The 12,433-nt window shown below is 38.3% G+C and overlaps 1 pseudogene; it reads right to left on the bottom strand.

Annotated features, from left to right (window-relative positions):
• LOC149181516 (ubiquitin-activating enzyme E1 2-like) overlaps positions 1-12,433 on the bottom strand; it is a 68,875-nt pseudogene that overhangs the window by 56,008 nt on the left and 434 nt on the right.

The following is a 12,433-nucleotide window of genomic DNA, read 5'->3' as shown; positions in this document are numbered from 1 at the left end:
TTTGTCTATGATCTGAACAATGGACTCACAAATGATTTGATGATCCTTTGTGATAGATATTAGCCCTCCCTCAAAGCATCCCTTTGATTGTACCTTGCTTGATTGGTTTGGCCTGAAACTGTAGATTAAATAGCAAACTGTGACCCAGAACCCAGTGAGGAACTCTCGTTTCTCCTTCAGCGCAGACCCTGTGAAGAGGTTCTGCATTTCAACGCAGGTCCCGTGAAGGCTACCTGCGCTGAATGTCAAAACCTCTGTGTTGAGGGTGCGTTGATCCAGTTAGGCCTTGTGCAGCTGGGGTTCTCTGCTTTGTTTTGCCTTGTTTTGATCTCTGATTTTTGCAGCCTGTAACCATCATAGGTATCTGTCGGATAACTCCTTTTCTCTGCTTAGATTCCGCCTCCTTTTGTACAAAAAGACTGTGAGTGTTTTTATGTGTTTGTGGTGTCATTTACAGTTTTCCTTTGCAAGAGTGAAATAGTCATCCTGTAGCCCTTGATTCGGATCTGTTGATTGTGATCTTAGGAGAGAGTTCATTGGCTGTTTACAGTTGATTATACATTCATTTTTGCTTTTGGTTTGAGTTTGTCTCTTTTGAGTGTCAAAACAAGTATTCATTTCGAAAATCGTTAAGTGTTGTAATCTCTTCTACCCTTTCTGATTTCGAAAAAGTGAACTTGTTTGTATTTGTCATTTAAAAGAAAATTCAAAGTTGTACAAAAAGCTTTCTTTTTAGGCATCAATATTAAGAGAGCAGAAAACAAACACCTGCATTGTGCATTTGCATCTTGATAGTTTGCATGCTTGATTTATGAAAAGTGCATTAGAGTGTACTCATTTCTCTTTGAGAAAAGATGGTGTCTTTCTTTTCCCTTTGTAGCTAGGATTTTCATTGTTGAAAAGATATAAAAGCTTGCTTATCATCTTTAGACTGCATTTAGGAATTGTATCATACATCTCGTGGTGATCCAAAAAGGCAAACTTCTAAAAAGATCAACCTAAAATAAATTGAATGAACTTAACAACGCTTTGTAACTTAACGCACAACATAGAGGTCTAGGCTAGAGACGTGTTCCAGCGTCGTAAAGCCTGGTGACTGTCGATCTCGCTGATGGTGGGTGATTCCTCCTGAGGGACGATAGCGCCAGTACGGATTGTGCTCCCACATATCGTCGAGTATATATTGGGAGACCCCTATAGGCATAAAACCTTTATCCTTAGGAAGCCGTGTCGACCGCCCTACTGATCGCAATGCATTGAACACAGCATTCAGGAAGATTGACCGCCCGTATCTTAAAAAGTATTCTGCGGTTTTGCGAAAAGTTTGGCACACCCTCTACCTAGAACTCCAGAGCAGTTCCTTTTGGCCTTTTTCAGACTCTATAACGGAAAAAGTCCATCCGAGCATTTGTCACTTCGGGCTCGTTAAAACATTGAAGGAGACTAGAGTCATCTTTAGCTTTTTCTCGACTCTTTAAAATTGAAAAAGCAAGTTGTGTCTAAAGCGTCGTTAAAATTTATTTTAAACGGAACAATCACCCCTTCTTCCTGCGTTGATCTTTAGGTTGAGAAAATGGAGCACACCAACAAAGGAATTCCCCTTGGTGGAAATCCTAGTCCCTTCTCCTCTTGGGGAGATGTTGGTGCACCCCATATGGACACATTGTCGTTTCCAGGACTGACAATTGGCTTTCCGGTCTGGCTCTTTTCAACCAATGTCGTTCAGAACACCACTATTCCTGAACAGTCGAATCAACAGTTAGACCAGACCAGAGTTACCCACCAGCCTTCTACTTCATCTAATTCTTCTTCTCCTCCTTCCTCTTCGCTTGACGGAACTGGTAAAACAAAAAACCAAGTTCCTAAGGAGAAGAAGGAAAAGAAGAAGAAAGAGAAGAAGAAGAAGGAGCCAAAAGCGACTGGGGGCAAACAAGTGGCATCTGACAGAAATCCACACACAGCACTGACTAGGCCTAAATCGCCATGTGTCATATGCAAGGGAGACCACTTCCATAGAGATTGTCCCTGCATCCCTCGGATACTAAGGGACTGGTCTCCCCGTTTGCACAATTCGGTGGCGTCAACCTTTGATAGCCATGTCGACAGCTCACCGTCAACTAGTGAAAGTGAAGTCACAGGACAGAGAGGGAAAGCTAGATTTCCCTGCAAACTGTGTGAAGGCGACCATGCCATCCACCGTTGTCCCTTCTTAGACGAGGCTAAAACAGTTTTGGAAGATCGCCCGGTTTTACCAGTGCAACTTTCTCCTGGATATCAAAAACTCCTGCCAAGTCCTTCACCAGTTGAGAACCCGGCTGGCTCGCTCAGGTGGTCAGCCGAAGCACCTATCATTGAAGATGAACCGTCTGAATCCATACCTGACGAAAGTCAAAAGGTTGAGGTGGAAATTGACCCGATTTTGCCTTCAGAGGCTCTATCTTCGAATGATACCATCACAGAGGAGAATAAAGACGACATCTTCCAAATTCTCTTCATCAACACAGACTCCGACGAACAAGGGGGAAATTTGCCCATTCCTTTATCGCAGGAAGGAACTTCGTCAAAGTCATACCCGGCCATCTATTCGGTCCCACCACCAAGCAACCTAGTTGTCTCATTCGATTGGAACCAACTAGGCAGACCCCATTTGCCAGCAAGCATACCATTCAGGATTATCGTTCAAATATATAGAATGGTAATGGCTGGCACCATCATTGATGAGGGGGCATCTGTGAGTATCCTTTCCTCTATTGCTTGGAAAGCGCTTGGTTCACCAGCGCTTTTGCCTGAAATGAGAAATCTGACAGGCTTTGATAAAGGAACCAGTCGACCTTTAGGGATCCTCCCCAATGTGCCTATCACATTGAAAGGGAAGACCGTTCAAATGAACGTGATGGTCGTTCAAGGACCCTTGGATTATAACCTACTCCTTGGACGAGACTATATATATTGCATGGGAGCCATCGTCTCCTCACTCTTTAGAGTAATGTGTTTTCCGCATGAAGGAAGAGTGGTCAAGCTCGTAGACCAGCTTTCATTTCCCAGATCACGCATCGCAAATAGTCATATACCATCCCTAAATGGTCTCTTCACGCAAGAAATGTCTCAACCCACGGTTTGTCCTCCTGATGAGCGCGAGTAATCCGGGAGGATATGACTGGAACCCAGGGGGCATGCGTCCTGGTCTGCTTCGGCAGGAAAACCTTGGGTATAGGGTAGGTTTCCGCGGGAGAATATGACTAGTCTGTACCCCGTCCGTCTAGGAAGAGGGGTTATTCTAGAATAAGATTCTCTTGTCAAAGCTACGTGTTTGGCACTGAGGTCATTCACCTTTGTCTATCTCGGTAGACACCGCCGAAGAAGTGTTTTGTTTGAAAGATTAACAAGACAATCTTTGGGTAACTTGAAAGAGGTAGGCCTCTCCCGGTAAAACAAATGTTTTATTGGACTAAGAAGGGGTAACCTTGAAATCGTACTTTATGCCTGGGGGCATGCAAACCTTTTTGAGTGCAAGCAAGGGACAGCTATTTATTTTTTAAATTTTTAGGTTCTTCCCTTTAAACCTGTAGGTCTAACCCTTTAAACTCGTAGGATTAGTCGTTTCCAAACTTGCATAACGAAAGGATCCAGAGCAAAGCTTTGTAAGATCTAAGCTCCATAAAAAATAGCATCTTCAATGAGACATTCTTATCATATGACTGGAAAATCGAGCAGTTTTAGCACACAGTTCATGCTCGTTAAAAAATAAACGCAAGATTCGAGCAGTTTTAGCACACAGTTCATGCTCATTAAAAAATAAACGTAAGATCCGAGTAGTTTTAGCGCATAGTTCATGCTCGTTAAAAAATAAACATAAGATCGAGCAAATGTTTCCACCCACATTTAAGCTCGTTAAAAAATGAACTATCTTCCGGTAAATAACCACTGTGAATGTAATATCATCAGCCATTAAAGCCTTGGTCGTGTTTGCACCGTCACCTCCACTTTTCCATTGGCCAATCGTTCACCTCCATATGATTGTTTACCCATTTTGAGGAATAGCTGCGAAGAGTGATTTCACTAGCCATCCTTGTGACACTGCCGTGATTGGAAAATTCCAACCCGTACCTGGAATCAGCTGCTAACCCGTTTTATCACTCGTTCCTCAAAAGACAAGTCTTCTTTAAGCTCTTTTCATCTGACTCGTAAAATATGAAAAGATTGCCGAGTTTTGGCCTTCCAGCTCGTTAAAGCGACCGGAAGTGCTATCCCTCCTCTAGATTTTAATCTTTTTGGACCTGAGGGATTATTGCACAAAAAGATCAAGCGCTTGTTTTATTCGGCTCGTTAAAACTATCGAAAACTCATCCCTTCTGTATTGTTTTATACTTTTTCGGACTTAAGGGATTAGATGACGAAAAAGGACTTTCGGAGTTGACTTTACGTACCTTTTCAGACTCTCTAAAAATGAAAAGGACCGAGTTATCTTTGTCGTTAGACTCGTTAAAAGCATTAAATAGCGACAAACTTGTCTTTAGACGAGAACGAGTTTCACTATCGCTAGGCTCGTTAAAACATAGCGATGGGCTTGCCCGAAGGGCAAGATATAGAACAAGCATATGTTATCCTCCTCAAGCTTGACAAAAATAAAGAGGTACTGGTCAGCAATGACTGGGGAAAAATTGGGAGAAATTCAAGAAAACTTTGATGGTAGCAAGTCGCTCTTGAACATGACACTTTTCCTCCGTACCACAGTCGGGTTGGGTTGTTTCATTCACCGATCACATCACCATGGTCTCGCCATACCATCCATATTTGGGGTAATGCTACCGATCCATCGCATAAGTGTCGCCATATGTTCAAGAGAAGTCGTTCAGAGAAGTCAACTGTGTCCCATCCACTGCCATACATTATCCTTCATCCTTTCATGACCGCCACCCTGAATCATATGTCATCAGATCGTTTTCACCTCCATCAAAATCATTTGCTCCGTTCCGTGTCACTGATGTGGGATTCATTAAGGCCCTCCTTTGACGTATCGCTTCTTGTTGACATCAGCTCATTATCCAAGAAGTTGATCAAGGAACAACCCCTTCAGTACTTTGAAGCTTGCATGCCTCAATGGCAAGTTTCTCACTTCTGGCGACAGGTATACATCAATGACCTTCGACCGAAATATTTTGCGTGGTGTTCGACGCCAAGTCCTTTATTCACACCACGTGAATTGTACTGCAGTACCTTGAGGGTCATTATCATTATCGGTGATTCCTCTCGCGCTTGTTAACGGTTTACCTCATTGACCGGTAATCAAGCAATGTCTTTCCATGTTCGACTTCAGAACATTTCTCACTTGGATCGACTTGTACTTAGAGTGAAGATCGAACAATTTTGAAGACCCCGGATCTAGTTTCATCCATCCGGGCTGCGATATATATTCAGGAAAGATAAAGACATTGACATGTACATCATTGCAGCAGATAATCATCCTACCCAAAGGATGATAATTTCATCAAAATTATCAGTCTACCATCAGACGATTGTCTGTTCTATGTACAGAAAAATGAATTTATAAAGCTAAGCATGGGAATGCCCACCTCAGCTAGATCACGAAAGCAGTATGAAAAATAATGTATTGTATTGTATTGTATTACAGGTCTCCTCCCAGCAATGAAAGAACTTCGGATCCTCCTAATAAAGCATTTCACCCGATAAATGGCCTCATACTTTAGGGGGCAACTGTTATAGACATTTTTGTGCCTTACAGCATTGAGCATGAAATGTCCATAATCCAAGGGATCCAAAGTCCCTAAACATGTTGTTCCTACCCCTAGAGGAACAAGGCTAACAAACCACAACAATTCACAGAAGTTCTCCACCAGAAACTGCTCAAAAACAAGTCAATTCAGAGGCTCCACTAGCTGTCTGCACTGAAATGCAGAGATTGCACTAGCTAGGTGCACTGCAACGCAGGTAGAAGCACTACCAGGGTGCGCTGAGCGGGAAGTGACAAATGGCAAGTTCATTCAACGAGGTGGAAAGACCCTGGAAGCTTCCAGAATCTTCTCCAATGACACTTGCCTCAAGGAATTCGACTAGTGATGAGTAAGAGGCTCTTAGTCTCCAAGTGGAAGCAAGAACTGACAGAGGGAGAGGACACTAGTCAGATCTCAAGCTGACTCATCCTCTCTCCAAACATCTATATATGGATCTCTCCTCCATGAGATCTAGAGGCTGGAATTTTGTTATTGCAAAGAATTGCTGTTGGTTTGAGACTGGAATCATTGGGTGCTTAATGCTTTGAAGGAAGGTGAAGATAGGAATTTCATTTGCTGGGAAGGAGATGTTGGATTGGAACCCTCTGGGTTGTATCTCTTCCTGAACCTTGTTATTCATCAATAAAGCTATCTTGGTTTCTCCTATATGCTGATGTGTCTTTGATGTATGATTGCATCAGTTTATTTAGTTTATTTCTAATCCTGAACTAGTTATGAATATGAATCTATGTCTTTGTGTAGTGTTCTCTTCTTGTGATCTTGCAGGAACCTGTTGAAGCTGGGCGAGCGAGAAGGCAAGTAGCTGGGAACTCTCAAAGAGAAGAGAAACCGGATCGAGGGACAAATGGAAGACACCGGTTAGTCCATCCATCTCTCTTCATTCTTAATTCATAAAGGAAGAATACTAGAATAGCTGTTTCTATTTGTTGCTAAGGCACTGTCACACCTTAGGTGGATAGGATCGTCCTACATAGGCATTTTTCCCCACAACACCCCCACATGCTCGAATGCCTCCATATAATGCTACAACCTCAGATGAAATTATGCATATTTGATGGTTTCGGTTCCTACTGATCATAGTGTGCATAGGATTTTCATCTCCTTTAGATGATCCATTTAGTTTTGCAAAGCCCTTCCCTATTCAGAAAGGCTTCTTCGGTTTTCCTACCCTCCCTCCCACCCATAATTTTTAGGGAAGGGCCATTTTATCTAATGTACTCAAATATTATTGTATTCATTCATGGCTCATGTTTTTCCAGGTGCATTATGTATATGGGACATATTGTATTATTTTCTGGCTCAGTTATGCCAACGTGTCATGTACCATTCAGCATGTACTTCATTGCTCAGTTTTATGTTTCTGGGCGCATCATTATTTTTGTACTAAGTTATCTCAGCAGGTATAGGTATGCCTCCCCCGCCTCACTGAGATCTAGTACCACAACATAAAAGGATACTTTCATTGGTCTCACCCCCTCTGTCCCTATCCTCTTTCACTTCAGCTCTATTGGTCTCTCTCTCTCTCTCTCTCTCTCTCTCTGACTCCACTTTGTTGTCTAGTGATTGTGTCTTTACAATGTACTTCGGTCATACGTTTTTGATCCTAACACTCGTACATTGGGGGGAAATTTGTTATCACCAAAAAATTGATCATCTAGCCTAATTTACTAGATGGATCAAAGTACACCATGTAAGGCCAATTTTACCATAGTAAAATTTATTTTACTGTGAGAAATTACTTAATAAACCACATTTGTTAAAGTAATTTATAATTAAAACCATGAAAAATAATTAAATAAATCACTATTTATTTAATTATCTTCCAGGAATAATTAATTAAACCATTGTTTATTTAATATTCCTTGTCATGTTTGAACCAGTTATGAAAAATCGACAGATAAATTATTAATTCTCTTATTTTTCTCTAGGAATAATTAATTAATCACTAATTAATTATTATTCCTTCTCAAGTTTGACTAAATCCCTTAGGAATAATTAAATAAACCATTATTTGCTTATTATTCCTTACCCATATTTCTTGAGATGATAAATAAATCATTTATTTATTTATTTATTATTTCTAAATAAAAGTTTAAATACTTTTTCCCTCCTAACCAAATATAATAAAATATTTCAAGTGGTTATTTTGAGAATGGGGTTAATAATATTTTATTATTGCTCATTATTTGAGGATAACCTAATATTTTGTTATAAATAGAAGGGTTTTCCATTCATTATTCACTTTTGATTATTTCATTGTTGCACTCACTATTGTAACTCTGATTATTATCGCTCTCGCACACCATTTTTTCCACTTGAGTTCCCATTGAGCTCTACCACTCTATTTGTTGGGTTTACACATTATAGAGGAGAGAGACTCTACACAAGCTAAAGACGTTTGAGGATAGCCAATAACCCATCCCATAGAGGGGGACTAAGATTTATTTGTTCCCTTCACAGGTGTTATAATAAAATCTATTCTTTGTATATCTAGTTTCCATTGGATTATTGGAGTTACTATTACTGTTTCATTTTGTTGTTTATCTATGATTGTAGCATAGATCAGGACTTTGGTAGGTGTTGATTCTATCATTCGCTGCAGATCTACAATATTTAGCAGCAATTTATATTGTTCAGACTATTTTTCATCCACAGTCTTAAGTGTTTCCTTTTCATACACCTTCGAGGAGAAAACACTATAACACTACATATCGTAGAAAATTGCAAGAAAATTTGGTGACCATCCATTTCCCTGAGCCCAGTTGCAGCGAGCACTTGAGGGCCTCAATAGTGTCAATTGATTCTTCTGAAACAAACCCTTGAGGAATGGTGTTTGGCATTAGTGGAAGTAGAGATTCCAAGTTCCTAGATGTTTTATTTCCCTTTCAAAGATTGCTTAACACTTTTGTTAAAGGATGTGGTTGAAGAAGGAAGCTTAAGGGGGGTAGCTATTGTTGGTATTAAAAGCTCAGAATGCCCTAAATGAAAAATTTTATTATGTGATCAATATGTGTCCCATGGCATACAGGTTTGGATTGCACTGACTTGGAGAAATTGTCGCCTTTCGAGAAGGAAAAGATGATTTGATGTTATTTAGGCTCACCAAAGAGAAAGAATGGTAACGGTGTGAGAAATGTGGACAAGTTGTTGAAAGAATGGATGGATGTTGTCACATGAATTGCAAGTCGGTAAACTGGTAAAATGCATACTTGTTTAACAAATGTAATTTCCTTTAAGTTGGGATTTTGTGACTTGTTTTTGATAAATATAGTTGTTTCCAATCGAAAAAATGGCATTCCTTTGCATCCCTTACCATAATTGTTGTATTGTTCCAGTTTGAAAAAGAGACCATTAACCTTAGCAGTAGGATTTGGTCTCTTTGATGTTTGTACATGGATAAATTATTATTTCAATTGAAGATCGAAGCTAATTACTAGTGGGCCATGGCTTAGCAGAGTTTTTTTTTGAATTATGTCTAGCTTAGGCAAATTTAGTGTTTTGACAACCACTAATTTTCCTTCTCTTTTCCAGGGATTAAGTGAATCTTTCATTTCAATTTGTTGTTCATTGCAAGCAAGAAATATATGGGGTGTTGTTTATGTATTCAAAGCACAATGAGAGTTGAAACATGTTGTGGTTGTGTTGTTTCGAATTTGGTTATGAGTTTTGTTATAAATGTGGATCATAATGGAAGAATGCTAGAGTGCCCTGCAAATGCTCTGGGTGGGAGGAATTATAAAGGGAGATGAAACTTCCCAAATTTGGGATCTAGGAAGATGTCATCTTTTGAAAAATATATATTGGCTATAAAAATAAGTATCATTTATGAAATTCCATCGTGAGTTCCCTTTTTGATAATTTTTGTAATATAGCTCTGATTCTCTTATACCAAAGAATTGTATATTTTCAGGTTGTATCAATGTTGAACAATTAATGTGCATTCATTTTTTAATATGCACTACAATGTTGTATCCAAGTATGTTTGCAATTTGATCTTATACTAGTACTTCTTCTTCATGAATATTTTGTTTTGTTTCATAGCACAGGCCATGAAGATTTCATTTCAGAGTTGACATACTAAGCTAAAAACAAAATTCAATGCAATGAGTTCAAATCCACACTTGTTTTGGATCTTTGGTTGTCATAGATGATTAGGTACAATGTGAGTAACAATATTTTGAAATACAACAATCCCAAGAACAATGTTCCTTCATAATATTAAAAATGTAATTCTTGGACAGATAGAAAATTACATTAACTTTCTACCTCCATCCGTCTTCTTAAGTTCGTTCTTAAAATTTCTTGGAATTGAGAGCGGAACAAAATGAAGATTCTCTATTAATTTCCATCTATATTATTATTAAGGAATCTATGGATCTCTTCAAAGATAATTAGTACAATCTATGGAGTAATTTTATGAAGCACAAGGAGCCCAAGAACAATTATCCTCATAATATAAGGAATGTAAGTCTTGGAGGTATAGAAAATTGAACCCTCTTATGTATTTTAGCTCAATAATGGAAATTCCAAACATGAATACACAGTTAAACATTGAGACTTGTTAATTATTATGGCCATCTTGAGTTAACTCGCTGCCCAAGCCTAATCATTGGTACTTGCAAAAAATAAGCGATATCTACTACATAACTTGAATAAATATTACTAGAAGCGAACAATAAGGAAATCGAATCAGGGGTGAAGAGGATTTCAAGTTCATTTATCTAAGTGCATGCAAAGAGCGTGTTTGGGCCAATGAGGTAGTCACGTCTGAACCGAAGAGCTAGTGAGTGGTCTTATGAGCTAGTGAGTGGTCTTATGAGAGATCGCCACAAACTCATCAGCGGAACTAAAAATGAGGATCTGGGTTGTTCATCAGTACATCTTACAATATCCGAACTCGATAACATTCTATTGATAGCGATGAAATGAGCCAAGTGAGACGTCATTAGGGGAGACGTCATTTAATAAGAAAATGAAATTTGTAGGCGAAAAGGAGTTTATCAAATAAATAGGTTGAGTGTTTAATTCCTAAGAAAGAAAGTGGTATTATTTTATGTTGAATTGAAATGTAAGTAGATGATCTTATGGAAGAGGAGATGCTTAGTGGAAGGAGTGAGAATGAGTGGTGAGATAGTGAGTGCTTCACATAAATTATATTATATTTTATTGGGTGAGTTCTTTTTATCAAGATGATCATGAAGTGTTGTAAATCATTAAAGGAATGAATTGAAATGTGAATGTGAATTCACATAGGTTAATGATGTAGAGAATGGGTAGTTGGTGCCAAGTTCATTTTGGTTACATCACACCCACTATTAAGAATTGTAGATCCATCACTCCATGCCAAGATAAGTACTTGATGTATTTTATATTTTATATTGCTCTTGCATGTGTAGAAGCAAATTCTGATTTGTGACTGAGGATGAAGAATATATTTGATTCTCTTGACGCAACTGAGCTGCATCACAAATTGAGAAGGCTACCAAGCTATACAACTTGCTCATATTTTATGGGAGATATTGCTCCCAACTTTTGACTCATTATTATGTTGAGAGTCATATTTAAGTGTAGAATCCATGACATGCTTGACCTTCTCTCCATTTGCTCTATTCCCTGTATCTACAGGAAGCAATTTTTTGTTAATTGTGGAGACCATTCAATGTTAAAGTGAGGGTGCAGTTTAGTTCCTATTTTTATTAAAATATCCTTTTAAGAGCATTTATTTGTTTATAATGCAATTTTCAACTATTGTAGAGTAGCAGTGTGCAAATTTTTACTTTAATACATATGTTTTATAATCTCATTTCATTTTGTATTAAAATTAGAGTACACATTTTTCTTACTATTGCTAACACGATGGAACTACATATCTCAAATATATTTTGCATTAGAAACCTGAGATTTCTTCCATGAACTCTAATGACACTAATTGACAATGATTGGAAAATTTGTAAGCTTGGATTTTGTACTGTGGTGGAAGGAATACCGAGGTAAAGTAACAAGGAAAGGTTGATGCTGTCATTTGTATATTCTTTTTCTTAGTGAATTGATAGCAACTTTATGCCTCTGTATTGACAATTTTTTATGGAAATTGCAAAGTATGTCCTTATAATGACATTATCTTGATATGGGAATTTGTTGCCACTATACTCTCCTACACCTCTGAATCTCGTAGCTTGTACACAAATTAGTCTTTATTATTATTCACTCATTCTAGAGATGTTTTAAAATCAATTTCTAGATGTTCCAAGTGCTCACTTTGAATGAAACTTACTGATAATAAAATAGTGCCAAATCTTGTATATGTATTTTTGGATTATTGAGCAGTTAGTTGGATGATTGGCCAACTTGATATTATGTAGAACTTTAATCAAGGTAATTGCTTACAAACACATCAACTATGTGCAATCTAGGTTTTTTTGTCTTTTCATTACTCTGTAAATATTAATGTGACTTCCTCCCGTACCCCTCCTCGCCCCCACCCATATATATAGTCATGGTATGCAATGTCCAATAAAAATATCATTGGTTGCTCAAAGAGTATTACTTTTATGAGCTTCTTATTTTAACCTATGAAATGACTTTATACAATGAGCATTGCTTGGTAAGTTGTCTTTATACAATGAAAAAGGATACCGACATTTCAAAGGAGCTTCACATAGTAGCCAAATTTGTCTAAA

This window comes from Pinus tabuliformis, chromosome 3_2 (genome assembly GCF_031772625.1).
Source record: "Pinus tabuliformis cultivar Carrire ecotype Pingquan chromosome 3_2, CPIR1, whole genome shotgun sequence".
Taxonomy (NCBI): Eukaryota; Viridiplantae; Streptophyta; class Pinopsida; order Pinales; family Pinaceae; genus Pinus; species Pinus tabuliformis.
The sequence above is the reverse complement of the archived record's forward strand: the minus strand, read 5'-3'. Positions and strand labels throughout refer to the sequence as shown.